We start from the raw sequence: 14,602 nt of genomic DNA, 5'->3' as shown, positions 1-14,602 counted from the left end.
TCCTTTCTTCAAAGCTTTTGGAAGCGAGCACCACAAGTATCGTGCCTCTAATGGTTCACACCCAATCCTAGTAAATAGAATACTTGAAGAGAGAGGGGAGAGGCGAGTATAATATCGGCTTTCTCGACGTATGAAGGAGTGGCTGGAATATGAAGGTATAGGACCTTTGATATAGCTGACTGAAACTTGGGGCCTATGACATCCCCATTTTCACAGCCAGAAAAGACCGATTTGTTTATGCTTTATTTTAAAAATAAGAGTATCCTTTTAAAGAAAAGTGTTGCGGAATTTGTTCCCAGAAAACATGATAAACATATTATCAAAGCATTTCCAAAGAAATGCATTTTGTTTATATTAAAACTTTGGAATGTCATTGTCAATACAAAAACATAAGCATAAACAGACCTTACATTCATTTACACTAGTGATCTACATCTCTTTTAATCTCTCAGTGTAATGTATCTTCGTATCGACACTTGTGATACAAATAAGTTGAGTGGGTCAGGTTTGGAAACCTAGTGATCACATAGGGTTTTCAACCCACAATAATATATTTATTATGTTTAATCATCAAACAGTCAACCCAATTACCCATCCCTATTATCTTCTTTATTCTTAAGGATCTACCCTAAGAATCATCTGTCAGTCACTTTTTCATTCCTAAGGAATCTCCTAAGGAATAGGCACGAAGTCCATCGTTGTCTATGGAACAGCTGCCAATGTTATCTATTAGGCACAACTGTCAATATTATCATTTGGGCGCAACTGCCAGGATATTTAGAGTACATATGGTGAACACGTAAATCAAAAACACCTACAGGTTATGGCGCAGCTGCCAATATTCATCTATATCATCTTTCATCCCTCATTATTTATCTACCCATGTTCTACCCAACATATTCGTAGATATAAAATACACATACAGTTTAAATCATTTAAAACATGTATAAATCATTCATCCAGCATAGATATCAAGAACAAAAATAATATGTACACATAGCACGTAATTTATATTAACTACTTCATATCTATGTGTAAGATGAAAGTAACTATTCACTCACATTAGTAGTGTGATTTGATAGAATCTAAGTATAAACGGTTAGCAATTTGTGATCGTCAGGCTCGGGACATGGAATGCCTTCAGCAAACGAGAGAGAGAGAGAGAGAGAGAGAGAAAGAGAGAGACAGATAGATAGATAGAGAGAGAGAGAGAAAAGAATTTGGTGTAAGAATGGTTAGGATCGAGCTTGCTATTTATAGGCTGCCCAAAACATGTCCATGTCGTGGACTTATATGTCCACTTTGTGAAGCATAGCTGCATCACCTCATAGACTTGCCATTTGGGTCCTAGCTTTGGAAGGTGTCAAGATACTGACTTCACGTCGTGACCTTTATGTCCATGTCGTGTAATCTTAACACATCACTCCCGTAGACTTGCCATTTGCATTATAGCCTTCAGAAGTGTCCTAGATCATATTCACATCGTGGACTTAATGTTCACATCGTGGACTTAAGGCGGCTAGGGTTTCTACCACGTGTCATTCCCTCAGACAGCTACATCTTCGGAAGGTCATAACGTTTGAATACGAGCTATGTTTTTGACGTTCTTTCTATCCACGCATAAGTGGAGACGTACTCTACAACTTTCGTTTAGATCTAAGGCTAAAAAGTACTTTATCGTAAACTCACATTTTATGATTCCCGGTGTCGTGCAGGTTTTCTCGCGAAACGTCGACAAGTCATAACATCTTCGTTATAACTCGGATTTCGGCGTTCTTTATATCTCCGGAATCCTTGTGACATATACTAAAATTTAGTTAAGATTATTTATTAGAAATAATCTTCCATCAAAAAGTCATTTTGACGCTTATTGTCTCTAAATTGGCTAGCCCGAATCTGCAGGCGTTACAATTATCCCCCCCCCCCCTTAGGATGATTACGTCCTGAAATCATCAACAAAACAGGGCTTGTATAATGACTCCATACGTTATCTCTTCATCCTAGGTAATAACCGTAACCTCTATGTTCCTTCGAATGAGTATCTAACTCTTGGACTTTTTGACTGCAAGCAATGCTCAATCTTGCACCTGTTCTCTATCTTGTGTTGGACTTTTAATTCTAACCTTCGAGTTACAAAATCCCTCTTTATCTGTGATTCCTGCTTCTTCTTAAACAAACTTAACCTAAGATAAGTTCTTTACTTGATCATCGTGACAGACCAATGGGTTGTGTTCTAATGACCTCTCAGCGTATGATGCAACACTTAGACTCAGGTCTTTCAGAGTCAAATTCTAGAATTGAAGACAACTTCCTTCCTATTCTAATGTGATATAATCACATCCTAGCATGTAGCACTTCTAGATACAAGCTCTTACAATGATCGCGATACTTCTATTGATCGTTTTGATTATCTTTCACTTCAATCTTCCGGTTTAAATTGGATGTTACATTGATCTTGGTTCTCTGAACCACGTAACATACTCGTCTTAGTCTGACTCGATTTGATATGACCACTAGGGTCGGAAAAAAACAATCATCTTCTTAGTCATTACCGAAATGATGGTAACGACATACTTGAATAAAACGGAATCAATTAATAACGCCTTGGTAACCTTGTGACATTCCCTGATCCAAGTGTGAGTCCTGTGCTTCCGGTAGTACAGACCTCTACTACCATTCACACCTACTCATACTCGTCCCAAGAATTGCCTCGCAGTCCCCAAATTCTTATTTCCTAAAATCACAAAACAATTTAACACATACGAATGTGTCCAAATAAACATAAAAATTTCCGTAGACTCTACTAGGACTTCTTCTATGAGTATCTTCAATCATCAATTCTGCTTCAACTCGGTTGGTGGTGGAAATTCCAGACGATAGGACAACTTCAAGAATTACACCAATTGTTCTATCATCCCACCAATCAAATGTGTACATTTAGATCTACTATTATTTTATTATGCGTATCCTAAAGGCAAGATACCACTCTTAAGATATCTTCCGATAAGTATCATTCACCATCGTAAGCCTTCTCATTTCCTGCATTTACTCAATTCACTATGAGTCTTCATCAAGACGTTATGTCCACGGAAGCTTGTGTTCAGCGTATCGGGACAAGAATCTAGATAGAGAAAGTTTAGACGTGTATTCCTCCTTATTACTCCGAAAAGTTATATGCCAGTTCTAATATCGTAATTAAACGTTTAAAAATCTGAACACATAAAATTTTCAAATCCGGTCAGCAATAGACCATGTATCCGATCAAATAATAGCATCATAAAGCATATAAGGCTATCACATAAACCATTTATCACATAAAAGCAATTTAGGCATTTAATCCTAAAGTAAGCTAGTGCTCGTGTCTAAACTATAGCAGACACTCATCTCACAATCATCGCTTAGCATTCTAAGTTTACGTATAGAAATCCTACAAATTCCTAGTTCGCTTATACTAATGCTCTGATACCAACTGTGACATCCCCATTTTCACAGCCAGAAAAGACCGATTTGTTTATGCTTTATTTTAAAAATCAGAATATCCTTTTAAAGAAAAGTATTGCAGAATTTGTTCCCAGAAAAACATGATAAACATATTATCAAAGCATTTCTAAAGAAATGTATTTTGTTTATATGAAAACTTTGGGATGTCATTGTCAATATAGAAACATAATCATAAACAGACCTTACATTCATTTACACTAGTGATCTACATCTCTTTTAATCTCTCAGTGTAATGTAGCTTCATATTGAAACCTGTGATACAAATAAGCTGAGTGGGCCAGGTTGGAAAACCTGGTGAGCACATAGGGTTTTCAACCCACAATAATATAATTATTATGTTTAATCATCAAACAATCAACCCAATTACCCATCCCCATTATCTTCTTTATTCTTAAGGATCTACCCTAAGAATCATCTATCATTCACTTTTTCATTCCTAAGGAATAGGCACAAAGTCCATCGTTGCCTATGGCACAACTGCCAATGTGATCTATTAGGCACAACTGCCAAAATTATCATTTAGGCACAACTGCCAGGATTATGACGTTCTCTATTAGGCACAACTGCCAATATTATCCATTAGGCGCAACTGCCAGGATATTTAGAGTACATCCGGTGAACACGTAAATCAAAAACACCTACGAGTTATGGCGCAGCTGCCAATATTCATCTATATCATCTTTCATCCCTCATTATTTTTCTACCCATGTTCTACCCAACATATACGTAGATATAAAATACATATACAGTTTAAATCATTTAAAACATGTATAAATCATTCATCCAACATAGATATCAGGAACACAAATAATATGCACACATAACACGTAACTTATATTAAATCCTTCATATCTATTTGTAAGATGAAAGTAACTATGCACTCACATTAGTAGCGTGATTTGATAGAATATAACTAGAAACGGTGATTGGTTTGTGATCGTCGGGATCGGGACACAGAATGCTTTCAACAAGAGAGAGAGAGAGAGAGAGAGATAGAGAGAGAAATTTGGTGTAAGAATGGTTAGGGTCGAGCTTACTATTTATAGGCTGCCCAAAACATGTCCATGTCGTGGACTTATATGTCCACGTCGTGAAGTGTAACATCCCAAAATTTCAGACCAAAAATTTCATTTTTAATTAAGTATTTATAAAAACCAATAGTCTGAAACCTCAATAGTGTCAACTTATTTCATAATCAAAAACCAGTATTTCGAATAACCAAAACATGTCATAGAAAAGTAATCTTAGAGTACAATTCCCAAAGATCTCATAATGCGGAAATCATAGTGTGATGCGCTGCGATCATGCGATCATGCCGACTCCTTTCCTTTCGAAGCTTAGTGAGTTCCCTCATCATACCACATAATCACATACTGCCAGGCATATCTGGGTGCCCGAACTTCCCTGTCAGGCATATCTGGGGTGCCCGACCTACCCATTTCAAGCATATCTGGTTGCTCGACCAATGAAAGACCCAAACTTTCATACTAAAGACATTGTTATTTCAAGTTACTCCAAAACATGCTACATGCATATTTAAAAATAATATTTTACATTGATAATTTTATTACAAAAGATTGGATACAAACCGACTATGTTTTTAGTATACTATATAACTACCCAGAATATTAAAGCTTTTATACAAACGTAAATCCAAGTACAAAAGTAATAGTATAAACTATTCTAAATCTTCGAACAGTATATGACTAAACTGGATGCTTATCACCTGCAATTGTTAAACACTGAGAGGGGTAAGCGGTGACGCTTAGTGAGTTCAATAATAGATACAATATAACGTTATCTCATATACATATCAATATGACAGAAGCAAAGAGGTATAAAGAACAACAAAGGCAGATGAGTATCATATTACATGCTTTCCATATCAACAAATAATCTGATTCAAAGATTTACAATCAATGAGACATAACAATTTCAATACTTGATATACATCAATAAGACTTCAGCTCAAGTGGCGCAGAAAATACAATTTTAGAATATCATTTTGCTAGAATACACAGGCTTTCAGCCCTATCTTAGCATTCTGTCAATGCCAAAGTGATGCTTATGTCATACACTTCATGGCCAAAGGCTACATACCTGTACCCAAGTGATGCTTATGCCATACACTTCGTGGTCTAAGGTATAGCTCATTATCATAATAACACGGGAAAGCACATTGAACATATAACACATAACATACAATTGTTCCTATATATTGAACTCACCGTGAAATAACCGAAGGAATAAATGATAATTTGGGCAGCACTTCGACTCTAAAAAATACTTTCTATGACGAAACCGGAGATTTTAGCTGAAAAACGGGCCTTGCGCGGGCAGAGTTTCGACTTGAAAGTATGATTTTCTCGGGAACTTCGCGGCGTCGGGACTTGCTTCGGGTGTCAGGGATGATACCGGGACTTCGGGGGTAAAAAGGAGGCTAGAGAGGATTTTACAGTGAAAGAGATTGAAAAATGGCAACCAAAACACGGGCAGCCTCGCATCCCTTATATAGGATCCGAAGCAGCTTACTACGCGGGGCGTAGTCTCGCAGTACGCGGGGCGTACGAGATACGCGTCCGATTCTCAGAGAGGAGGGCACGTGGCTCGGACGTGTCTACTACGTGGTTACCATGCGTGGACGGGTGACGTGGTCAATCCGAGGCCCTGCCATGTGAACGGTGGGCGTAAGCCTCTACGTGGGGCGTACCTCCTAGGACTAGTCTCGATATTTGGGCCATAAACTTCAAAAATTCATATCTTTCACATACGAGCTCCGCTTTTAACATTGTTTATATACACACGTATGTGAGATTATACTCTACAACTTTCGTTTAGACTCCGTTGGATAATTTTGACTTTATTTTTAAAGTTATATTTTTAACAGGCCGGGACAAGAAAAGTCCGTTAAAAATCCATAACTTCTTCATCCGATGTCCGTTTTCGTTTGTATTTTTACCATTGTACTACTATTGACGAGATATTCAATTCTCGTTTAGGTTGTGTCGGCTGAAAATCACTCGATCTTTATTTCGAGTTTTTAGTTGTCTACTTTAATACCGAAACTTAGATAAATCATAACTTCCTCATACGAAGTCAGATTTGGACGTTCATTTTATGAAAATTCTCGGTTTAACAAATACTACGACTTTCATTTAGATCACTAAAGCTAAAAAGTAGTTTATCGAAAACTCACTTTTTACGCCATACGGCGTCGTGCCGGTTCTGTTGCGAAACTTCAGTAAGTCATAACTTCTTCGTTATAACTCGGATTTCAATGAGTTTTTCGCCTAAATGTTTCTAACGAGATTCTTTACAACTTTCAATAATATAATTTTACTTATTTTCAACTTTATATTTTCGTTAATTTCGATAATTGACTTTTGATCGGAATCTCATAAGACTTCCCATCACTTTCGGAACGATTCTAAACATAGTTTTACTTAAATTCTAGTAAAAACTATCTGGTAGAACTCAACATTCAAATTCATATAATATTTCATTATATTATTCACTTTTAAAATTACATAACACGATAACTGAACGTGTATGTTACAAATGCCTCCTCCTTTTGAGGATTTCTTCCCCGAAATCACATCGATTTAAAGTAACTGGGGATATTTCGTTCTTTCGTTTACGATCTCTTCAGGCTCTTCTACATATCTTAATTTATTATCCAGTTTCACCTCGGATAACGGGACTATTTCATCATAAATGCGTAAACATTTACGCAGATAACTCCCATAAAGCACATCATGAATATCTGCGAAATCTTCCGGCAATTCCAAACGGGATACTTGCTTACCAATTCTCTGGATGATTTTGAAAGGTCCAACAAATTTAGGATTCAATTTTCCTTTCTTCCCAAGTCGCATAATGCCTTTTCATGGGGATACCTTTAGCATTACGAATTCATCCACCTGGAGTTCTATGGGTCGTTTTCTCTTTACTGCATAAGACTTCTGTCGATCCTGGGCCGCTTTCATTCTTTCTCGTAAAATTTGAATTTTGTCAATGGTGTCTTGAATCATTTCAGGACCACCAAGGACTTTCTATCCTACAACACGCCAACATATTGGAATATGACATTTACGCCCATATAGTGCTTCATATACATTCGGTATATTTTCTACTATTTGGATTGTTCTCTTCTTCTGACCATCTTTTTGGGGATGATAAGCTGTGCTGATAGTTACACGAGATCTCAATTCATATTGCATACTTGTCCAAGAATAAGAAGTGAAGCGAGTATCACGATCGGAAGTAATCTTTAGCGGCACACCATGTCTCACAACAGTTTCATCCAAGTATACTTGTGCGTATTTCTCCATTGGAGCTGCTTCACGCATGGCAAGAAAATGTGCACTCTTAGTTAGTCGGTCGATAACTCCTCAAATGCTATCATTCTGTCTAGCAGACTTTGGCAATTGGTGCAACACTAGACATAAAGCCCGGTGCCTCCTCTGCGATAATCTGGTATGCATGACCTTTAGCTTTTGGCACCTCCTCCTTTTTAGTTGATGTACTCATCGGTTGTTGAACGGAAGCTTGACTTCCCACCATCTGGCTAAATAGAGTAGGGCAGAAACGCTTTCTGTGGCCAGTAGCACCAGAAGTATAGCATGTAAGACTCTTCCTCGGGAAAACGGGCTTCACGTGACCTTTTTCTCCGCATCCATAGAAAATCACTGGTTCTTTTATGTTCTTCATTGATTCTGGTGATACTTTCCACATTTTCGACACGATGGTGACTGAAGAGAAAAAAGATTGTGACCTACCGCGGTCACGAAAGGTATTGTGAGATTGTACTTGTCTGCTAGAATCAGATCGAGCAGATCAAGCTGATGGAATAAAGAAAACAGAGACAGTTTGATCAACACGTGGATGCTTCAGAACAGAAAGAGTGGCACCACGTATTTCTAAGTCATGATCATGCTTTCGTGCATACTCAACAACTTTGTCGAATGATAGAATATTTCGATTAATTACGAATTCACCGATTTCATACCGTAATCCTTCCATGAATAAATAAATTTTCATCGTCTTCATGACAGGTAGCATCTATGGCTAATGGTTTCTCATTCCTTTAATGAAGATCATTATATTTCTATCGACTACCTTGACCATCTCCTTCTTCAATTCTCTGACTGAAATTTCGTCACTACACGAGACATGGTTCTCTGAACCAATCAATTCACTTCGCATATTTATTTTAATCGGAGTTGATTCTTTATGACCACTAAGGTCTGAATTAATATCATCTTCTTGGTCATCACCGAAACGAAGGTAATGACGGAAACAAACAAAACAATATCAACTACGAGTACCTTGTGACTTTTCCTGATTCAAGCGTGAGTCCTGTGCTTTCAGTAGTATAAAACTATACTACCATTCACACCTACTCATACTCGTTCCAAGAATTGTCTCGCAGTCCCCAAGTCATCCTACTAAGAATTTTACAAAGGAACTTATCACACAAAGAATGTGTTTAAACAAATACATACAATAATTTCTTCTAGACTCAATTAAGGATTTCGCGCTTCTATCAAACATATCTTGGATTTCCTATACTCGTCTTCTAGGTTTCTTCTCATGCATATGCTCGATCTAGCATATTCTAATACTTTTTCATAGGTCGATAGAAATTTTACTTCCATATATTCATATAAATTCTTGCTTGGGTAGTGTCTACTCTACAAGACACATTATACCAGAATTTACTCTAGCAACATGGAGACAAACGGTCTCCAAATACCTGCATCATCTTCTAACTCATGCAAACCATCATGCACATTTGTTCGTTTCATTATACTTTCATGAAATCGTCATTTCTGTATACGAGTAAGTTTTCTTCTCATGGTTGTATCTTTTAAGTCTACTTCATAGGGGTCTATCCTAAGAAGTCCGTATTATAGCTGCATCTCATCATGTTCTACTAGCTTCGACTCAGTTCTCTGTCATTTCTAACAACAACATCTCTTCTCATGCAATACTGTGGGTGTATATCTTCTTCTTTTAATTCTTCTAAATCTTACACAACATCAATTTCGATACTGTCGAAGTATTTATTACCATCTTCGGTTCTTCTTACTTTATAAGCAATCATTGCTTCAATCTGGACAGCGGTGAAACAACTTCATCGATTATGCCAAAACATTCATCTCGTCCGAATGTACTTCGAATACACAAGATTCTTCCAACGGTGTTATTATTTCATTAAACATAGTTCGAATGTACAACACCACTCTATAGGTATTAATATACAATTTACGATATCACTTAATAAATGTTATTTTACGATATCCCTCGATCGTTTATCTATAATATTATCGATGTCGACTATCATAAGTCTTTTTATCACTTCAAAAGGTTTCATATCAGTTCTAATACAGAAATTTTAGAATCTGGAATACATAAAATTACCTCTTCCAGACCAAGGTCGGCAACAGACCTTAAGCTTTCTCAAGTAATAGCAATATAAGTAAGCAACCTAAGGCATGCTATATTCTTTTATCATTTAGCACATATTAGAATATACGTCATATCTCCTCTAATATTCTAGTGCTTGTGTCCATTTAGGTATTCAACCTAAAGTATACTAGATACACATCGTATCATCATCCCTTAGCAATCCATGTTTAAGTCTAGAAATTCTCAAAATTCCTAGTTCACTTAAACTAATTCTCTGAAAATTTTGAAGTAACTTAATATTTTAGAATACTAGGGTTTATCACTACCCAATACCCCACTTAAATCTTTCCTATGGTTTGTAAACATATACTTACAAATGACTCCGTTCATATATTGAATGTTAGACAGTTTAAGTCTAAATACCAATCCGTGATATTTAGTTCACTTAAACTACTACTCTGATACCATGATTGAAAGACCCAAACTTTCATACTAAAGACATTGTTATTCCAAGTTACTCCAAAACATGCTACATGCATATTTAAAAATAATATTTTACATTGATAATTTTATTACAAAAGATTGGATACAAACCGACTAAGTTTTTAGTATATTACATAACTACCCAGGATATTAAAGCTTTTATACAAACGTAAATCCAAGTACAAAAGTAATAGTATAAACTATTCTAAATCTTCCAACAGTATATGACTAAACTGGATGCTTATCACCTACAATTGTTAAACACTGAGAGGGGTAAGCGGTGATGCTTAGTGAGTTCAATAATAGATACAATATAACACTATGTCATATACATATCAATATGACAGAAGCAAAGAGGTATAAAGAACAACAAAAGCAGATGAGTATCATATGACATGCTTTCCATATCAACAAATAATCCGATTCAAAAATTTACAATCAATGAGACATAACAATTTCAATACTTGATATACATCAATAAGACTTCAGCCCAAGTGGCGCAGAAAATACAATTTTAGAATATCATTTTGCTAGAATACACAGGCTTTCACCTCTATCTTAGCATTCTGCCAATGCCAAAGTGATGCTTATGTCATACACTTCATGGCCAAAGGCTACATACCTGTACCCAAGTGATGCTTATGTCATACACTTTGTGGCCTAAGGTATAGCTCATTATCATAATAACACGGGAAAGCACATTGAACATATAACACATAACATACAATTGTTCCAATATATTAAACTCACCGTGAAATAACCGAAGGAATAAATGATAATTTGGGCATCACTTCGACTCTAAAAAATGACTTTCTATGACGAAACCGGAGATCTTAGTTGAAAACCGAGCCTTGCGCGGGCAGAGTTTCGCCTTGAAAATATGATTTTGTCGGGAACTTCGGGGCGTCGGGACTTCGGGGTTTAAAATTAGGCTAGAGAGGGGTTTAATATATAGGAACAATTGTATATATCGGGGTCTAAAAAATGACTTTCTATGACGAAAGCTGATAATTTTGCTTCGGGTGTCGGGGATGATATCGGCACTTCGGGGTTTAAAATTAGGCTAGAGAGGGGTTTTAGAGTGAAAGATATTGAAAAATGGCAACCAAAATACGGGCAGCCTCGCATCCCTTATATAGGATCCGAACCAGCTTACTACGTGGGGTGTAGTCTCGTAGTACGCGGGGCGTATGAGACACCCGTCCGATTCTCGGAGAGGAGGGCACGTGGCTCGGATATTTCTGTTACGTGGTTACCATGCGAATACGGGTGACGTGGTCAATCCGAGGCCCTGCCATGCGAACTCTGGGCGTAAGCCTCTACGCGGGGCGTACCTCCTCGGACTAGTCTCGGTATTTGGGGCATAAACTTCAAAAGCTCGTATCTTTCACATACGAGCTCCGTTTTTAACGTTCTTCATATCCACACGTAGGTGAGATTATACTCTACAACTTTTGTTTAGATTCTGTTGGCTAATTTTGAATTTATTTTCAAAGTTATATTTTAACAGGCCGAGACAGGAAAAGTCCGTTAAAAATCCATAACTTCTTCATCCGATGTCCGTTTTCGTCTGTCTTTTTACCGTTGTACTACTATTGACGAGATCTTCGATTATCGTTTAGGTTGTTTCGGCTAAAAATCACTCGATCTTTATTTCGAGTTTTTAGTTGTCTACTGCTATACCAAAACATAGAAAAATCATAACTTCCTCATACGAAGTAAGATTTGGACGTTATTTTTATGAAAATTCTCGGTTTAAAGAATACTACGACTTTCATTTAGATCACTAAAGTTAAAAATTAGTTTATCGAAAACTCACTTTTTACGTCATACGGCGTAGTGCCGGTTGGGTTGCGAAACTTCGGTAAGCCATAACTTCTTTGTTATAACTCGGATTTTGATGAGGTTTTCGCCTAAATGTTTCTAATGAGATTCTTTTCAACTTTCAGTAATATAATTTTACTTATTTTCAACTTTATATTTTTGTTAATTTCGATAATTGACTTTTGAACGGAATCTCATAAGACTTCCCTTCACTTTCTGAACGATTCTTCTGACAACCGTCAATTACAAGTCAAAGTCAAAGTCAACAAGTCAAATTCAAAGTCAACAAGTCAAACCGGTCAAACTTAACTAGTACTTCTATGTTAAAAGTTATTCTATGTATGAAATTGGGCATTTTTATGTCAAGAATTCAAGTGTCTCGGAGATTTTATGTGTTTAGCAATGTAAAACCCTAAGAAGGGAGTTAAATGCACCAAAACATGACTATGGACCCTTTTAGGGACTTAAATCAATCATAAACAAAGCATAAAGGGGTTCACGAACCTTGCATTGCGAGACTATACACTAATATTGACTAAAATCATATCTCTCCCAAATCTCTCCCAAATCTCTCTCAAAATCTCTCTCAACTTTTTATAGTCATCCCGACCCTTAACTTGGCCAAAAATCACTCAAAACGGGAAGTTTACTTGAAAAACAGCAAAATAGGGCCAAAACCCTAGGGAAACGAAGGGCTGAAGAACCGAACTCATCCTCAAGAACCGAAGCCAGCCTCGGACCGAACCTCCCTGAGGAACGAAGCTAGTCTCGTACCGAACCTCATAAACAACCAAAATGAACCGAGCCTTCGGTCCATTTCACTTCCTTCTCACCTTCGGACCAAACTCCCCTTCACTTCCTTCTCACTCTCAGTCCTCAACACCAAGAACCGAACCTTCGCAGGTTCGCCCCTTTTTGTCCGGTTTTCGACTACTTTCGCCTGTTAAGCTCGTTTTTGACGTTCTTGATGGGGATTTTTCACCATATTCATATTTTTAACATTTTAAACTCCCTAAACTCATATTTTATTCATATATCAAGGAATTATTAATTATAAATCATTATTTTCATTAAGAGAAATATCTAAGGATATTCTACCCTACAAGCGGGTCAAGTGTGCCCACTTGTCTCCATGTGTCACCTTCTCATTAGCCCAACCCTATCCACATCACACAAACCAAGGCAAAGATCCTCTCATCTTTGCAACTTGCTTCAGTAACCTTCTATATAAGGAAATCCCTGGAAGATTTCTTGATTTACTTTGATAATTTCCAAACTTTTACACTTTTCTTACCCCTCAAGAAAGCTTTTTTTCTCTCTACTTCCAGCCACTTTTTGAAGGTGTTCTTGAGATATTACTTCACTTTTTGGTAAGTATTTCACCTAAACTCAAGTGTTATTCCTTATTTTCATAACATCTTTGAATCATCTATGCACATTTTAACACCAAAAATCGTTCTTAGGATCATCCAAAATTTCACGTGTTCATCAAGTGTTCTTGACTTGATACTCCTCGTCTTCAACCTTCCACTCTTCAATAAATCACTCGAGGTGAGTTCATACCCCTAGATTTTCCAGTTTTCTTTAGTTTTCAGGAGGGGGGGGGGGGGAATACAAGTTAAAACACCAAAACATATTTAAAACATAACTTGACAGCTTACAACAGAAACGTTGTGACCTGTTCACGAACTGTTTTACCCGACTTAAACTTAATATTTTTTAAAACTGTACAATATGAAAGTAGTTCAGGTTTATACCTTTCTAAGGACTACTCGCACGCATTTATACGATTGTTTTACAATTTATGACGATATTTACAAAACTGCCTATCACCGCAGCAACAAAATCGGACCAGGCTGTGAAGATGAACGTTTTCACACTAGTTTGAGACAGCCAAAAATTATAAAAAAATGTATGAACACATTAGACTCTTTTTCCAAAATCTCAGAGTTTATGGATTCAGTTTTCAACTTACGATGTTTTTTCTATAAATATTCTAAAAAAGGGACAGGTAAGGGTAAAACTATCAAAACAAGTTTAAGAGTTATTCACACCTTGTAACATGTTGAGCAAGGTGTGTAAGATTTACACACAGTATTTTCGATGTCATTTTTATTGAAATACAAAGTCATGCATATCAATGTTTCATTAAATCATAAAACACTCTTGATAAACTATAATAGGTATAGTTTGAACACCTCGTTTAACAAAGAAACGATAATACAATCGATTTACAAAACATGTATTTTATTACAAACTACGTGAATTTGTTAATGAATAAAATTGTGAGACATTCACTTTCAGGGTACTCTTAGGTACCACAGAAAAGTCCTGTAGTTATAACCAGAATCTCTTCTATAGAGAGCGTGATAGTTGTGTATAG

Source organism: Lactuca virosa, chromosome 4 (genome assembly GCF_052849685.1).
Source record: "Lactuca virosa cultivar CGN04683 chromosome 4, Lactuca_virosa_CGN04683_v6, whole genome shotgun sequence".
NCBI lineage: Eukaryota > Viridiplantae > Streptophyta > Magnoliopsida > Asterales > Asteraceae > Lactuca > Lactuca virosa.
This window is presented reverse-complemented; position numbering follows the sequence as displayed.